The following is a 17,121-nucleotide window of genomic DNA, read 5'->3' on the forward strand; positions in this document are numbered from 1 at the left end:
CTGCCACTCTTTCTTCCAATGTCTTTTTTTCTGTCTCTTCTAATACCATATACCATTCCTCCGCCTGTATCTACTCTTTCTTTTGTAGTCAGATATATAAAGTGTCAAATGAACATCCTTCATTTGTTGATTTTTCTGGGAATCAGAGAAGTAAGCTTTCTTCTCCTCTATGCTACTTGTTATTGAACTTCATGGGACTTTTATGAGCTCCTATCTCCTCAGCCTATTTTGTAGAGTTGTTGTAAGGGTTAAAGCCTACTAGTTTAGTAGAGACTCACTGAATCTTACATCATATTGAAACTTATTATTTTTATTTTTTATTCAGGTATAATTAACATATATAGTTATATTAGTTTCAGGTGTACAGCATGATGATTCAACAATTTTATGCATTACTTAGTGCTCAGTACAATAAGAATACCCTTAACTCTCTTTGTCCATTTCATCCATCCCCCCCACTTCCCTTTGGTAACTACCAATTTATTCTCTATATTTAAGTCTGTTTTTTCAGTTCTCTCTCTCTTTCTCTCTCTTTTTTTTTTTGTTAATTTGTTTTGTTTCTTAAATTTCACATATGCGTGAAATCATTTGGTATTTGTCTTTCCTTGACTGACTTATTTGACTTAGTGTGCTACCCTCTAGATCCATCTATGTTGTTGCAACTAATAAGATTTCATTCTTTTTTATGGCTGAGTAATATTTCATTATCTATCTATCTACTTATATGTCTCTATCTCTATATATATCTATATCTGTTAATCTAATGATGGGCACTGGGGCACTTGGGTCGTTTCCAGGTCTTGCCTATTGTAAATAATGCTGCAGTAAACATAAGTGGGCATATATTTTTTAAAATTAGTGTTTTCATTTTCCTTGGGTGATATCCAAGGATCATTTGGTAATTCTATTTTTATTTTTTTATTTTTTATTTTTTTAAATTTTTACATTTTTATTTATTTTTATTTTTAATTTTTTGATTAAACTCCATGATGTTTTCCACAATGGCTACACTAGTTTACATTCCCACTAACAGTGCACAAGGGTTCTTTTTCTCCATATCCTCACCAACACTCATTATTTCTCATTTTTTTTTTTTAGTCATTCTGATATGTGTGAGGTGATATCTCATTGTTGTTTTGATTTACATTGCCCTAATGATTAGTGATGTTAAGTATCTTTTCATGTTTGCTGGCCTTCTGTATCTCTTCTTTGGATGTCAATTCATATCCTCTTCCCATTTTTATTTGGATTATTTGTTTTATTTTGGTGTGGAGTCATATGAGTTATTTATATATTTTGGATATTAACCTCTAATTGAATATATCATTTGCAAGTATCTTCTCCCATTAAGTAGGTTCCCTTTTTGTTTTGCTGTTGGTGTCCTTCACTGTGTAAAAGCTTTTAATTTTGATGTAGTCCCAATAGTTTAATTTTGCTTCTGTTTCCCATGCCAGAGGAGACACGGCTAGAAAATTTTTTCTATGGCTGAAGTCAAAGAAATTGCTGCTAATGTTTTTTTCTAGGAATTTTATATTTTCATGTCTCACATTTAGGTCTTTAATCCATTTTTAATTTACTTTTTTCTATGGTGTAAGAAAGTGGTCTAATTTCATTATTTTGTACGTAGCTGTCTCAGTTGTACCAATACCATTTGTTGAAGAGACTTTCTCCTTTTATATTTTCAGTTCCTTTGTTGTAGATTAATTGACCTTAAAAATGTGAGTTTATTTCTAGGCTTTCTGCTTTGTTTCATTGATCTACTTGTCTATTTCTGTACAACTACTATAATGTTTTGATTGCTTCAGCTTTGTAATATATTTTGAAATCTAGGACTATGATACCTCCAGTTTTGTTCTTTTTTTTTTTTTTTAAGATTGTATTTATTTATTTGATAGAGAGAGAGAGAGAACACAAGTAGGCAGAGCAGCAGGCAGAGAGAGAGGGAGAAGTAGGCTCCCCAATGAGCAGAGAGCCCAATGTGGGACTCAATCCCAGGACCCTGAGATCATGACCTGAGCCCATGGCAGAGACTTAACCCACTGAGCCACCCAGGTGCCCCTCTAACCGCCCCCCCCCAAGATTGCTTTGGCTATTCAGGGTGTTTTTTGGTACTGTAGAAACTCTGTGAAAAATGCTATTGGTATTTTGATAAGAATTGTATTACATTTGTAGATTGCTTTGTATAGTATGGACATCATAACAGTATTGGCTCTCCCAATCCATGCAATGTAATATATCTGTTTTTAAAGGATTCATTTACTTATTTTAGAGAGAGAGAAAAATCATGTGGAGGGTGAGAGGGAGTGTCTGAATCAGAGTCTGCTGAGTGCAGAGCTCAATGTGGAGATCCATCTCAGGACCCTGAGATCACAACCTGAGCCAAAACCAAGAATCTGATGCCACCCAGGCACCCCATGAGCATGTAATATCTTTTTTTTTGAAAGATTTTATTTATTTATATGACAGACAGATCACAAATAGGCAGAGAGGCAGGCAGAGAGAGGAAGGGAAGCAGGCTCCGTGCTGAGCAGAGAGCCTGATAGGAACTTGATCCCAGACCCTGGGATCATGGCCTGAGCCCAAGGCAGAGGCTGTAACCCACTGAGCCATCCAGGCATCCCCCGTAATATATTTTAATTTGTTTTTGTCATCTTCAATTTCCTTTGTTAATGTTTTATAGTTTTTGGAGAATAGGTTTTTTACCTGTTTGATTAAGTTTATTCCTAGGTATTTTATTATTTTTGGCTCAAATGTAAGTGGTATTATTTTCTCTCTTTTTTTTCAAAAATGTTAAAGAATTACATGAAAGAAATGCTAAGATCAGTCAAAAAAATCTTTGATAAGTTGGAAGTTTTTCCTGATGTATCCAACTCAGTTAGCTGAACACTCAGTAATTCCCCTTCCTCCTCCTCTCTTCCTCCTCCTCCTTCTTCTTCTTCTAAATTTGAGTATAGTTGGCACACAGTGTTACATTGGTTTCAATTGTACAACTTAGTGATTTCACAAGTTTATACATCATGTTATGTTTACCACAAATATAGCTAACATTTGTTCCATTACATTATTATTATAATATCATTGAATGCATTCCATTGCCCTACTTTTTATTCCCAGAATTTACTCATTCCATAACTGGAGACCTGTATTACCTTCTTCCTTTCACCCATTTTGCCCAACCTCCCACCCTCTTCTCCTCTGGCAACCATCAATTTATTCTCTGTATTTTTAGTTCTGATTTTGCTTTTTGTTTGTTTCTTCATTTTTAGACTCCATTTATGAGTGGAATCATATGACATTTGTCTTTTTAGTCTGACTTATTTCACTTAGCATAATACCCTCTAGGTCCATTCATGGTGTCTCAAATGGCATGGCCTCGTCCTTTCTAGGGCTGTGTAATATTCCTGTGTGTGTGTGTGTGTGTGTAACATTTTCCTTATCGTTTCCTTTTCCTTAGGTTGCCTCCATGTCTTGGCTATTGTAAATAATGCTGCAAAAGCATAAGGGGCATATATCTTTTTTGAGTTAGTATTTTCCATTTTCCCTGGGTAAAAACCCAATAATGAATTTATTGGATTACATGCTATTCCTATTTTTAATTTTTTGAGGGGCATTGTTTTTTTAATTTCTCTTTCACTTTATTATTAGTGTATGAGTTGTTAATTTTATATCCTGTGACATTGAATTAATTTATCAGTTCTAATAGTTTTTTGATAAAGTCTTTACTTGAGGAACTATTGTTTTGAAAATAAAACATAAATAAATAAAGCTGTACTTAGACATTACCTCACATTTGTGTATCTGGGGCAACATATAGTCTTTGATTCCAGGGCTGGAGAAGAACTTCGTACCGTGTAAGGGAGGAAGGATCTAACACTGAACACACATTAGGCTACTTATGTGCTGTCTTATATTATTACTGTTTTTTAAGGTAGTAGAATATGGTTTGAAAATGTTAATTAACTTGAGAAATGTCACACACCAAAGAATTATTTTACAGCTTTTCTCTTCCATTGCCTTCCTTGTTTTGCTCATTCAAAAAGTTGCACTTTTGGTCATACCAATGGCATTATCATTTCTGCTAAACAAGAGACATAGATAATTCATGAAAATAGTGAAAAGCAATAATAAATAGCCATTTTAAGCAACATTCAATTCTCTTTTTATTGAGATGGTAGATGTGTTAGCCAGAGGAATGTCATGATGGTTGAAATGTATTATTTACATTATGGTTTTAGTAATATTCAAATTAGCCTAAGGCTTTTCTAATACAGACTTTATGAACTCATAGGGTTCATAGGATCTCAAGAGGGTAACCACTGATATGGTCTAATCAACTCATATAATACATTCAATAACAACTGCCACAAATATGTTTTGATTTCTTATGTATTGAATTTAATTCTGGACCAGGGAGGTCCAGCCGCATCTGTATGAAGATTGCATCTAATTAGAGAAGAAAATTAACAAAATTTATAAGTAAATTATTTAGTATATTAAAAATGAGAAGTACTAGGGGGAAAATAAAATGAGGAAGAAAAATAGGGAGTGTGTGTTTGCAATTTTAAACAGAATGAGTAAACTGAGCAAAAACAAGTGGAATAACTTACTAATAGTCATGCATTTCAAAGGTGGCAGATAGAAAGTCAATTATCATATGGCTTCACTTACTTGTGGAACATAAAGAATAACATGGAGGACATTAGGAGAAGGAAAGGAAAGTGAATTGGGGCAAATCAGAGGGGGATATGGACCTTGAGAGACTGTAAACTCTGAGAAACAATCTGAGGGTTTTAGAGGGGAGGAGGATGGGGACATGGATGAGCCTGGTGGTAGGTATTAAGGAGGGCACAAATTGCATCGAGCACTGGATGTGGTACATAAACCATGAATCTTGGAAAACTGCATCAAAACTAATGCTGTATTTTATGGTGACTAACATAACACAATAAGAAATATATTTTTTTAAATTTGTATTTTTATATATATTTATTTTTATATATTCATATATAGTTCATATATAAAATATATAAATATTTTAAATACATAAATATATAAAAATATATAAACATACATTTTATATGTGTTTATATATTTATATATGTACTTATTATTATATATATCTTAATATATGCATATATACATATGTAATATACACACATTTGTATGTGTATATATGTATATATATGTATGTGTATGTATCTATATACATACACATACACAAATATAGTGGCAGATAGGAACCTGTTCTCTCTGCCCTAATTCATGATCTTACAGTCTGAAATTTTTATCAAAGCCAAACCCAGGACAAATCAATAGCATGAAATTTTTCATTGGTGCATTCTTCAATACCCTTTTGTTTTCAAGACAAAAGTCTTAAATTTGTTTAAGCAAAAATAGGTGAGCTTAGTGGAAGGATCTAAAGGTGTTTCACATAATGTATAAGGGCATGGGGAAAATATGGCCTCTAGGAACGTGAATGCGGTTGATAATTTCCTTAGCCCTACTCTCAGAGCAACCTCTTCAACATGGTTAGACATCTGACTGATAAACATATTGCCCTCAGTCCCAGGCAAAAACAGCCTCTGTTCTGTCCTGAGTATTGGGATTGTTGAACTTTTGGAGCCCTTGCCTCTAGGTCCAGTCATGCTGTCTGGTTGCAATGCTGTTTGTATCACTCCCTGATTCTTTGAACCTCACATGGAGTTGACCAGATGCCATTAGGAGCTCCAAGACTTGGACATAGAGGGCTGTTGGGACCCAGAGCCTGACAGGTTTCCAAAAGTAATCCTGGCAAGCAGATCATTCCAAGTGGCTGGTTCAGCATTTATTTTGAAGGATTATATGAGTTTGGGCCATGAAAAGGGACTGACGTTCTGGTTTTGAGTGATTCTCTCTTAGGTCAGAAAGAGGACAAGTTTGGATCATTATGATACACTGACAACACTGGACTTGAGTCAAGTGTATGGTTCTTGCATCTGCTTTTCCAGTCTGTGTCCTGATAATGGTGCTACTTCCAGTTTGCAGCATCTAGTGAGTAGGGGTGAAGAACAGTGCAACTGGAATTCTGTTGAATGAATTGGGATCAAGATTTTACTTTCTACTATTTGTAATTCTGAACACGTTATTTGACCTTTTTAAGTCTCATGTTTCCTTATTTTCAGAATGGGGAGATGAGATTTTTTAAGTGAGATATTTGGAAAGTATTTAGAATAGTACCTGGCACATGGTAAGCATTTATTATTATTATTATTATTATTATTGTTATTTTGGAAGGACTAAGAGATTAAAACATTTTATTCAATGTCCCACAGACAACAGCGTTCTGAATCAAATGTTCTCTGGACCCCATGGTCTTTTGATTATGCCACACTACCTTCTTGGGTTAAATAGGAGGAGGAGTCTAATAATAAAACCAATGTTATGATAGAGACAATTTGATAATTAAGTCTCTTAGTCTAGAGGCATTTTGGGTTTGCTGATGCTGACACACATGTTTCTAAAATAAAGCTCAAGTCCAAAGTGTTTGACAGACACAAAACAAGAGAACATTTACAATTCTGTTAAATGTTGCTTTTATTAGGAAAACACACACACACACACACACACACACACACACAAACACAAAGTTAATTTGCACTTTGAATTGCAAAATATGGACACTTAAGTAAATGTAACTCACAAAATGGAAATTATATCAAAGTGCAAAATGCTGGAGGGAAGTAATCAGCCCTTATATTGCTCACAATAGTAAATTAAATTCAAATAGTTATTCCTGCCACATTCAGGCTGTGATTCTAATTATCCTCAAATCTGGGGGTTCTAAGTTCAAGATTTCACAGTCATTGTAATTTTTATCCCATTAACCATGTAACAGAATGAGCTTTATGTTAGAGTTTTCCAGATTATAAATGGTGTGAGGCTGCTGAATGGGGACAGGAGTGACAAATAGAGTTATAAAGCTGCTCTTAGGCATTTAAATGTTTGGATATGACTTTTCTTAAGGGATTAAAAAAGATCTTACTTCTTATTCTAATTTGTCCAGTATATCAGTTGGCCAAGAAGTACTTATTGGGTATTTATTATATGTCAGTCTCAGTGGTATATACTAAGAAGGAAGAAAAAGAAAGAATAGAGGAAGAGAGGAAGGAGAAAAAAATTGATATAAAATGCATACTTTAAGAATGTAAGAATTGACAAAAGCATGCATGAATCAGTAGTTGTGTGTGTGTGCACGTGCATGTGCATGCAGACGCACATGCACACGTATTAAGAACATCACTATGGAAGAAACTGCTTCAATGGGGAAGTGACACTAAATGAGAATTGGCTTCACCACTAATCAAATATGGCGTTTGTGGAGAAAGTCTGTCATTTCCAGTGGTAGATGTCAGTGAATGGCCTTTGATATTTTAAGTAAATAGGTACGACCATGAAGGAGAGCCAAACTTTAGTCATCTTATTTCAGCAAGATGTAGGCTGCACATGAAAAGAATGCAGGTGCCTATCAAGTTCAAAGGTCAACAGAGTTAATGGGAAAATGCATTTTATTATCTTAATAAATGCAAAATGCAATCGTAAGATTAACCTGATGACTTAGGTATGTAGATCATGGAGTGGCATTGTGTTGAGCACAAGGGCCTTGAGACAGGCCCTTCTCAGTTATGAAGCTCCCATTGTATACCAGGTATCAGATTGAGAATGTTTCAGTTTAAAATTATAGAAGTTTTGAGGAAAATTGAGTTTCCCAATTAATACTTTTTTGTGTGTGTGCTAAGAAGTCTATACATACTTAGTATTTTAAATACATGTAGCATTTAAGAGACCTTAGTGTGTGACTACATTTCAAATGTATAATTAAGGACATTTCCTCACTAAGACATGTTTTTAAGAAGGGAGAGATCTTTGAGAAGTTTAATAGTGTCTGTCCTTTGCCATTGTTGACCATGGTAGACATTCTCTAGTATCAAATAAAAATGATGGGTTTCTGGAATAGCAAAGGCCAGGTGGTAACACTTAACCAATGAATCAAGGTAGACATCATCGCCATATGTGCATAAAAGTCAAGGTGGCAATCAAATGCCTTGGCTCACAGGACAGAGTACAACAGATTTGATGGCTATAGATTGTGCTGTTGCAGAAAGCCAGGTGGATGACTAATTAGTTTCTCCTTCCTCTATCCCTTCCCTTCCCCTTTCCCCTTCCGGTTTCCCTCCCTCCCTTCCCTCCCTTCCCTTTTTCCTTCCTTCCTTCCTTCCATCCTTCCTTCCTTCCTTCCTTCCTTCCATCCTTCCTTCCTTCCTTCAATAGAAAGTTGTGTTCTCTCATTTAGTTTAAGTTAGTTCAAAGACTGAGAGTCCATTAATTGAACTGAATTAAACTTTCCCAGGAAAATTAGAATGGGTTATGGATGAAGGTGACAATAAATCTCAATTATTGCCTTGAGACTTCAACAGAACTGTAACATGTTCCTATATTGAGTTTTATAGGCAGAGTCATCTGCTATCACTTGGAAGGAATTCTGTGACTGTCTGCTCCCAATTTGGAACTGTGTGGTCTAGTGTGTAGACAATGCCACATGTGGCTATTGAGCACTTGAAATATAATTGGTCTAGTTTGTGATATGCTAATAAGTTTTGAATGTCACATTTCCCATTAATATTATCATACTAATTACATTTTAAAATAATAATATTTTGGTTAGATTAGGTTAAACAAAATACAATACTTATACTGGTCTTGCACATTGTTACCTTTTCTAATGTGGTTACTGGAAAATTCTAAATCACATATGTGGCTTGCATTGCGGTTCTGTCTGAACTCTAACAAAGCAAAAGGATAGAGAGAATAAACGGCACATCACAACTTTGTCCTATACAGGGCAACTGTATCATTCATCCCTCAAACCAGGATATTAGAAGAGCAGAAAGCGGCACTGTGATAATGATGGTAGGGTAAAGGGCATGAACCAGGACTCAGACAATTGCAGGTATGAGGTCACCGTTTCGAGAATAAGGTGAGTGTGGATGCCACACAGAAAGGACAGATGAGGACTTCAAAAGTAGGGTTTACTTTAGGGGATTTTTTTGTCCTTGTATCATACAAAAAAATGAAGTTTTGTCTGCCAGCTACATGCTCATTCTACTCTTGTTTCTTGTTTCTAAGGGGAAAACTTGACTGAAACCCAGGCTCTAAGAACTTGGATGGCAGAAGTTATTACAGATCATTTGGGTATATTAAACATAAGTACATCAGAAATGTACAGATTGCATTTCTTTTAAAACACACACAAGCTTAAAACTTCATGGGAAATGTGCTCGGCAGGGGCTGCCTTGGGTTTTCCAAATCCCACATGTTTTTGTACATTTACACTCATGCACGCATGTTAGATGACGATCTTCAAACTGAAACCTGACCCAGCTTCCTTTGCCCAGAGAACTCAGTCATCTCTCTCTTTTTTTTTTTTTTAAAGATTTTATTTATTTATTTGACAGAGACAGATCCCCCCTCTCTCTCTGCCTGCCTCAGTCATCTCTCTTAATGTCCACTCTGGGTCTCCCACTTAGGGACAACGTCCCAAAGATCCCAAAGAAGTAAGCACTTCCCTTAATATGAAATTGGGGAAATGAACCCAAAAGAAGGAAAATAATCTAAAACATGAGAGGAGTGTGGGTTTTTGTAGCATCTCCCCTCAAAAGAGCCACAGAAACTGGTGGCATTGTTCTGTGAAGATGTGGAGGCAGAGAAGAGAAATTTTCCCAACCACCAACTTCTGCCTTTCTGTAGGCTTGGGAAGAGACTTCTCAAAAATCTCTCCCTTTTTAGCCCTATTCCCTGGGCCCTGAGCTGCCCTCTAAAAATTTGTGTTTTAATTCAGGACTCTCAGTCACATGGTATGAACTTGGCCTTATGTGACATGAGAAATTCAGCAATTATTGTCACATCTCTCCACTTTAATTTTGAACTTGGAGACTCCTTTTTCTTTTTTTAACATCTTAATTTAATTTATTTTTTTTCCCGTCTTCCAAGATTCATTGTTTATGTACCACACCCAGTGCTCCATGCAATATGTGCCCTCCATAATACCCATCACCAGGATCACCCATCCCCCTACCCTCTCCCCCCCAAAACCCTCAGTTTGTTTCTCAGAACTTGGGGATTCCCTTGACTGAAATATCCTATCCTTCATTTTCCCAGCAAGCTACTCTTACCACCTTGGAGATGAAGCTCAGATATTTCTCTGCCTCAGGAAGCCCTACCTGATCTCCTCAGAAGGGATGGATCCTCATAAGGGATCTCATAAAGCTTTATGGACACACTTCATTGCAGTGGGCTGTATTCATTGATTTCTTAGTCTATCTCCTTACTCCACAGGAGATCCTTTGGGGAAGGAAGGGCTACGTACCCCTCCCATCTTCTTATTTCCAGAGTTTGTCACATTGTAGCTGATCACCAACCTGCCATATTCACATGGTCCTTTTTATCAATGGAAAATTGTTTTGTCATAAAAGAATTGTGACCTAACAAAAATCAGAAGAGGTTGTCAAGTGACTAGTAAAGTTCCATTTTATTCATGAAGCTGTTGAAACTCTAAAAGCTGAGTGACTTTCCCAGTGTTACCCAGTGTGAGTTGTTGGAACCAAGAGCAAAGCCCAGCATTTACTCCAAGGTCCAGGTTTTTTTTATTTTTTATTTATTTATTTTTTACTAAGCTTGCCTGCTTGTTGAATTAAACACAGACATATCAGGCCACAGACAAGCACGTTTTGAATTTTGGATCTGATCTTACTCTAAAAAAGTGTTTTGACTCCAGGGAAGTCTGCCAGGAAGAAGCATGTGAAAAGCAATAAAACTCTTAAGCAAAAAAGTTCTCAAAATTTTAAGGCAGGAGTGTAAGGTCTGTGGGTGGGACACATGAAGTCCTTGAATCCCCTAAAGTTTTTTGGCAAAATCTCATATATGTGAGTATGTTTCTGGGAGGAGGATGCAAAGATTTATCACATTCTCAAAGGGTGAATGTACCTAAGGCCTTGTTCCACCCCTGGGCAGAGGGACCATTTTGCACTTCCTTGGGGATCTAACTATCACCTTGTGGGCCAATTTCCTCCTGCAGGCCTCCTCCAAGGGCCAGTGGATGCCAAAGCCTGTGAGGAGGGGTCTGTATGGCCTGCTGGCATCCTGTGTGTTAATGCTTCTGCATTGCAGGCGAGCTAATCCTTCTCTTAAGCTGCTTGGCTGAGCTCCTTTGCCAGATCTGATAGAAGGATTTAACCTTTCCTTTTTCCCTCTTGGCACACACTCAATGGAATCCAAATAAAGAATTAAAGAGACTTGAAAGGGACTTTCCATTACCAAACAATTCAGTTTAAATTTCCGACCTTTCCTCTACCTTTTTCTTTGTTTTTCCATTCCCTCCTTTCTTCCTCTTCAACTTTGGGATTCAAGGCTGGCATAAAAGCCCCTGGGGACATGTGGAGAGCCAGAGACTGGGAACGTGAGTGGAATTTTCCGAATTAAGGCAGCTTATTGGCCTTAGTTGCCAAGCAAACTAGGGAGGCCTGGCTTTCAGGTTATGCCTGGGAGCAGGAGCGCTTTGACATCTGGGGGAGAGTTTTGGCCTTTGTGGCTGGAGCAACATGTGCTCTGGAATCACAGAAGTTTTTGCATCTTTCACAGGTCACCTCCCACTTTCCTTGCCCTGTCTTTGCTTCTGCTGCTCAGAGAACATAAAGTTAGCAAGTCTCAACTGAACAACCACAGGGTCAGAGATTTTCCTGAGATCTCAGGGTGATAATAGGAGCTAGAATTTACTGGGACCTCCTATATGCAAAGTTCCATACTGACACAACAATGCTAAGGGGTGGGCCTGACATTTTTCCCTATTTGATTAATGAAAATACTGGGGCATAGAGAGTTAAGTACATTACATTTCCAAGTTCTCATAGATAGAAATCCAGGTAGTCTGTCTCAAGAGCCAGAAAAAAGTAACCAGAGTGAAAAGGGAGCTTAGTTAGCAAGGGTCTAGAACATACAAAGAATCAGCAAATCTTAACTATGATGCTGAGGAGGAGGAGTCAGAATAAGGAACCAATGTGCGTCTTAAATCTAAGTTTTAAAAATAATATTTGTTTCTTCTTCCCCTAACAATAAAACAATAATCCATTGTTTATGGTCACAACTTTGGAATTACTCCTCCCAAAGGTATAGAAGGTTTTATAAGATAGTTTTTTCAAATGTACTAGGGAAACTTAATTCACATGGTATATAAAAAGATATAAAGCTGTGATCACCAAGACAGCATGGTACTGGCACAAAAGCAGACACATAGACCAGTGGAACAGAGTAAAGAGCCCACATATGGACCTGCAACTTTATAGTGAACTAAATTTCAACAAAGCAGAAAAAAAAAAATCCAGTGGAAAAAAGACAGTCTTTTCAATAAATGGTGCTGGGAAAATTGGACAGCTATGCATAGAAGAATAAAACTTGAGCATTTTCTTAAGTCATACACAAAGATAAACTTGAAATGGATAAAATACCTCAATGTGAGGGAGGAATCTATCAAAATCCTAGAGGAGAACATAGGCAGTAATCTCTTCGACATTGGCCACAACAATTTCTTTCAAGACATCTCTCCAAAGGCAAAGGAAACAAAAGCAAAAAATGAACTTTTGGGACTTTATCAAGATCAAAAGCTTCTGCAGAGCAAAGGAAACAGTTGACAAAACAAAGAGGCAACCCATGGAATGGGAGAAGATATTCGCCAATGACAATACAAAGGGCTGATATTCAAGATCTATAAAGAACTCCTCAAACTCAACACTCAAAAAATAATCACATCAAAAAAATCACAGCAGAAGACATGAACAGACACTTCTCCAAAGAAGACATACAAATGGCTAACAGACATATGAAAAATGTTCATCATTAGCCATCAGGGAGATTCAAATCAAAACCACATTGAGATACCACCTTATACCAGTTAGAATGGCCAAAATTAACAAGACAGTAAACAATAAGTGTTGGAGAGGATGTGGAGAAAGGGGATCCCTCTTACACTGTTGGTGGGATTGCAAGTTGGTGCAGCCACTTTGGAAAACAGTGTGGAGATTCCTTAAGAAATTAAAAATAGAGCTTCCTTTTGACTCTGCAATTGCACTACTGGGTCTTTACCCCAAAGATACAAATGTAGTGAAAAGAAGGGCCATCTGTACCTCAATGTTCATAGCAGCAATGGCCACAGTCACCAAACTGTGGAAGGAGCCAAGATGCCCTTCAACAGATGAATGGATAAAGAAGATATGGTCCATGTATACAATGGAGTATTATGCCTCCATCAGAAAGGATGAATACCCAACTTTTGTATCAACATGGATGGGACTGGAGGAGATTATGCTGAATGAAATCAGTCAAGCAGAGAAAGTCAATTATCATATGGTTTCACTTACTTGAGGAGCATAAGGAATAACACAGAGGACATTGGGTGAAAGAGAGGAGAAGGGAGTTGGGGGAAATTGGAGGAAGAGACAAACCATGAGAGACTGTGAACTCTGAGAAACAAACTGAGGGTTTTGGAAGGGGAGTGGGGGGTTAGGAGAACTTGTTGGTGGGTATTAAGGGGGGCATGTATTACATGGAGCACTGGGTGTGGTGTATAAACAATGAATCTTGGAACACTGAAAAAATAAAATTAAAAAGAAAGTAGAATAAAAAATACAGAGTTTGAATAGAAATATTTAGTATTTTTTTCAATAACAATAACTAACACTTACCGAAGGCCAACTAACAAATGGCAATTACTATTCCACACAATTTACTTATGCTAGCTCTTATTATTCTTCCCATAGTCCTGAGAGACACTTACTATTTTTATCTTCTCCTTTAAAAAAAATTACTTATTTATTTGAGAGAAAGAGAGAGAGAGAGAGTATGAGAGGGGAGAAGGTCAGAGGGAGAAGCAGACTCCCCATGGGGCTGGGAGCCCAATATGGGACTCGATCCCGGGATTCTGGGATCATGACCTGAGCTGAAGGCAGTCCGCTTACCAACTGAGCCACCCAGGTACCCTATCTTTTCCTTTATAGATAAAGCTAGGTAACTGAGAGGTGAAATAGCTCACCTGGGAACATGAACAGCTATGGAGTGGCAGAGCCAGTTCAAATCTATGTAGTCTGGCTACAGGGCTAGTCCTTTTAATTGCTCTCCTACCCAGTTGCCCTTATATGCCTCGGGTTCAGGAGTCCCTACTTTTGTGCTCATTCTTCTTCATGCCTATTCAGTTGATCAGTGTAGCTGTGCATGCTAATCTCTGTACAAAATCTGGGAATACAATACTTTTGCTAGGGTACGGCAAAGGAAGCTAGGTGTAATTCATAGCAAAGACTGAAGGCAAGAGATGGGAGATGCAGACAGCACAAGGGGAAGTAATTGAGATAATTTTTGTTTGGGGGAATGAATTCCGTGAATGAATGCCCCCATCTAGGAGGTATTCTATTGCCATTTGTTTAATACACACATGAATAGCTTATGTAGCTGGTTACAAATGCTGTGAGTAGAATATGGTAAATAAGTAGTGTGGGATTTTTGTTGCTGTTAGTCATCCCAATAGCCTTCTAAGAAAGTATATTTGGAAAGCACACATCAGAGCAGAAGTTCATAATATAATTCTAAACAAAAATTTCAACATGAGTGGGGCAGTAAAGGATCAGGTACCTCCCTGTTACACTGTCTGGGGCCATCAAATGTGGAGTATTGGATTGGAACATACCTCTGTACCTCCCCAATGATGATTATAGTCCTAGGCCAAACCCTTAGGACAACAAGGCATCATTGGTCTTGTGGAACATATTTTTTCTTACTGAATCTTGCTTTCTTTAAAGGGGTGCCTGTGTGGCTCAGTCATTAAGTGTCTGCCTTCAGCTCAGGTCAGGATTCCAGGGTCCTGGGATGGAGCCCCACATGGGGCTTCCTGTTCCGTGGGAAGTCTGCTTTTCCCTCTCCCATTTCCCCTGCTTGTGTTTCCTCTTTCACTGTGTCTCTCTCTGTCAAATAAATAAATAAAGTCTATAGATATAGATATATATATGGAACAATATAAGAACATATTGATGCTTGTGTTTCCTCTCTTGCTGTGTCTCTCTCTGTCAAAAAAAATAAATAAAATCTTTTAAAAAAAGTCGCATTTTACATCATTATGACAGGAACAAGTAAGTGGTGCTGTGGCCAGGGGATTGTTGACAGCAGCCCAACAGAGCTGAGCCATGAATCTGGGATCTTAACCCTTCTGCTTTCCAAGCACATATCCTCAGTTGAGGTGCAAAACTTCTTTAGATTTCTCTCTGTTTATTTTTTTCTGGATTATTGAAGGTAATCAACTTATTTATTGGAAAAATAGATGATAGAGTCATTAAAAATATTCATTCTTCCTTTAGGGTTGATATAGTGAAAAAAAATTCAAAATTGGGTATGGGAAGGCTGTGAAAATGGAATTCTTATTCAGTGTTGTAGCCAAGGAGAAATCTGTGCATGGAAAAGCAGACCCTTTTGGTTTGCCACTCAGTGCTTCTATCAATATGTTCATCATTATGACATTAGCTTCTCCAAGGATATCTGGGGTCTGAGGAAGAAGCCCCAGAACACTGATAGCTTTAGAGAAGGAGCAGTCTTAACTCTGAAAGTATTCTATTTTCACTCATTAAACAATTTCTAGATAAACCCAGACTCATTCTTTAATAGCCAACTAAGCAGGTTATAAAATATGTGTTTATGAATTCATCTCAGGCTGCATTCCAACCTACTGTTAGATAGGCTTTTAAAAGCATGTGCATATTGTATTATAGCTGTTAAACTGAATGTTTGCTACTATTACTCAATCTGCCAAAAATTGTCATTTAATTTAATAATATGATGAAAAGCTAAAAAGAAATGACATGGCTTAGTATATAAAGTCTGTTGTCACCCACTCACTCCACAGAGTCCCTCTTTATTTGGAGGCCCTTAATATTTCAGTTATAGTTGAATCTTATACACCCACAACCTCTTTGAGACCTTGTTACAGAACAGCTGTGTAAGGCCTGTAGAATAATTCTTTAACTCTAGACCTTATCCAGGAGAAGTTAACTACCAAATTTCTAAGAAAGAGTTTTTTTCTTAACTGTATAAGAAGGCATAAATCCAATAACTGCACTGAATAATTTTGTAGTAATTTATTATGCATAAGAAAAATCTTTATAAACGTGTTTATTGATTGATAAAGACAGAAGATAGTTAACACACACAGGGCTCTGTTTCAAATGCTTAATATGCATGCATTAGTTGCTTTTTACTGCATAAAAATTTACCACAACTTATCAGCTTAAAACAATACTTATTTATTACCTGTTCTTTTCTGCGCATCAGGAGTCTGAGCTGGGCACTAGGCTCAGGGATTCATCGGGTTGCAGTGAAGGTGCCAGCTGGGCTGTGTTCTCAACTGGAGGCCCAATTAGGGAGGAATCTGCTTTCAAGCTCATTCAGATGATTTCCCTATGGCTTTATGACTGAAGGTCATGATTCTAAATGGTTGTCAGCTGAAGGCCATGTTCAGAATCTAGATGCTGCCCACAGTTCCTTCCTGTGTGTCCTCTCCACCCCTGCCCCTGCCCCAGGCAGTTCACAACATGGCTATTTGTTTCTGCAAGGCCAGCAGGAAATCTCTCCCCCCCCCCCCCCCCCCGTGCTAAAACAAAGTCTTATGTAATAGAACTTTATCATGGGAGTGACAGTCCGTCATTATTCTATTTGGCAGAACCAAGTCATGGGTCCTCCTCATGCTCCAGGGGAAGGGATTGCACAGGACATAACACAAGGGGGCAGGGTTTATGGGGCCATGGTAGACCAAATACACAGCCCCATATAATTCTCAGAACAACTCTGGGAGGCACATTCTATTACTGTTAGTAGCACATAGAGACAAGGAAACAGGGACAACTTACAGAGCCAAGACAACCCAAACAGATGAAAATGTCATCTTCAAGTAAGTTGTTGTACCCTCGTATTTGGCTGTAAAACCTGGGATTTTAGCCACCTGCATTCAAACCACATCTGTGTCTCTATCTTAAATAACAGAGTAAAGACCTATTTTTG

The sequence above is a fragment of the Lontra canadensis genome, unplaced genomic scaffold (genome assembly GCF_010015895.1).
Source record: "Lontra canadensis isolate GAN:19392208 unplaced genomic scaffold, GSC_riverotter_1.0 scaffold1, whole genome shotgun sequence".
Taxonomy (NCBI): domain Eukaryota; kingdom Metazoa; phylum Chordata; class Mammalia; order Carnivora; family Mustelidae; genus Lontra; species Lontra canadensis.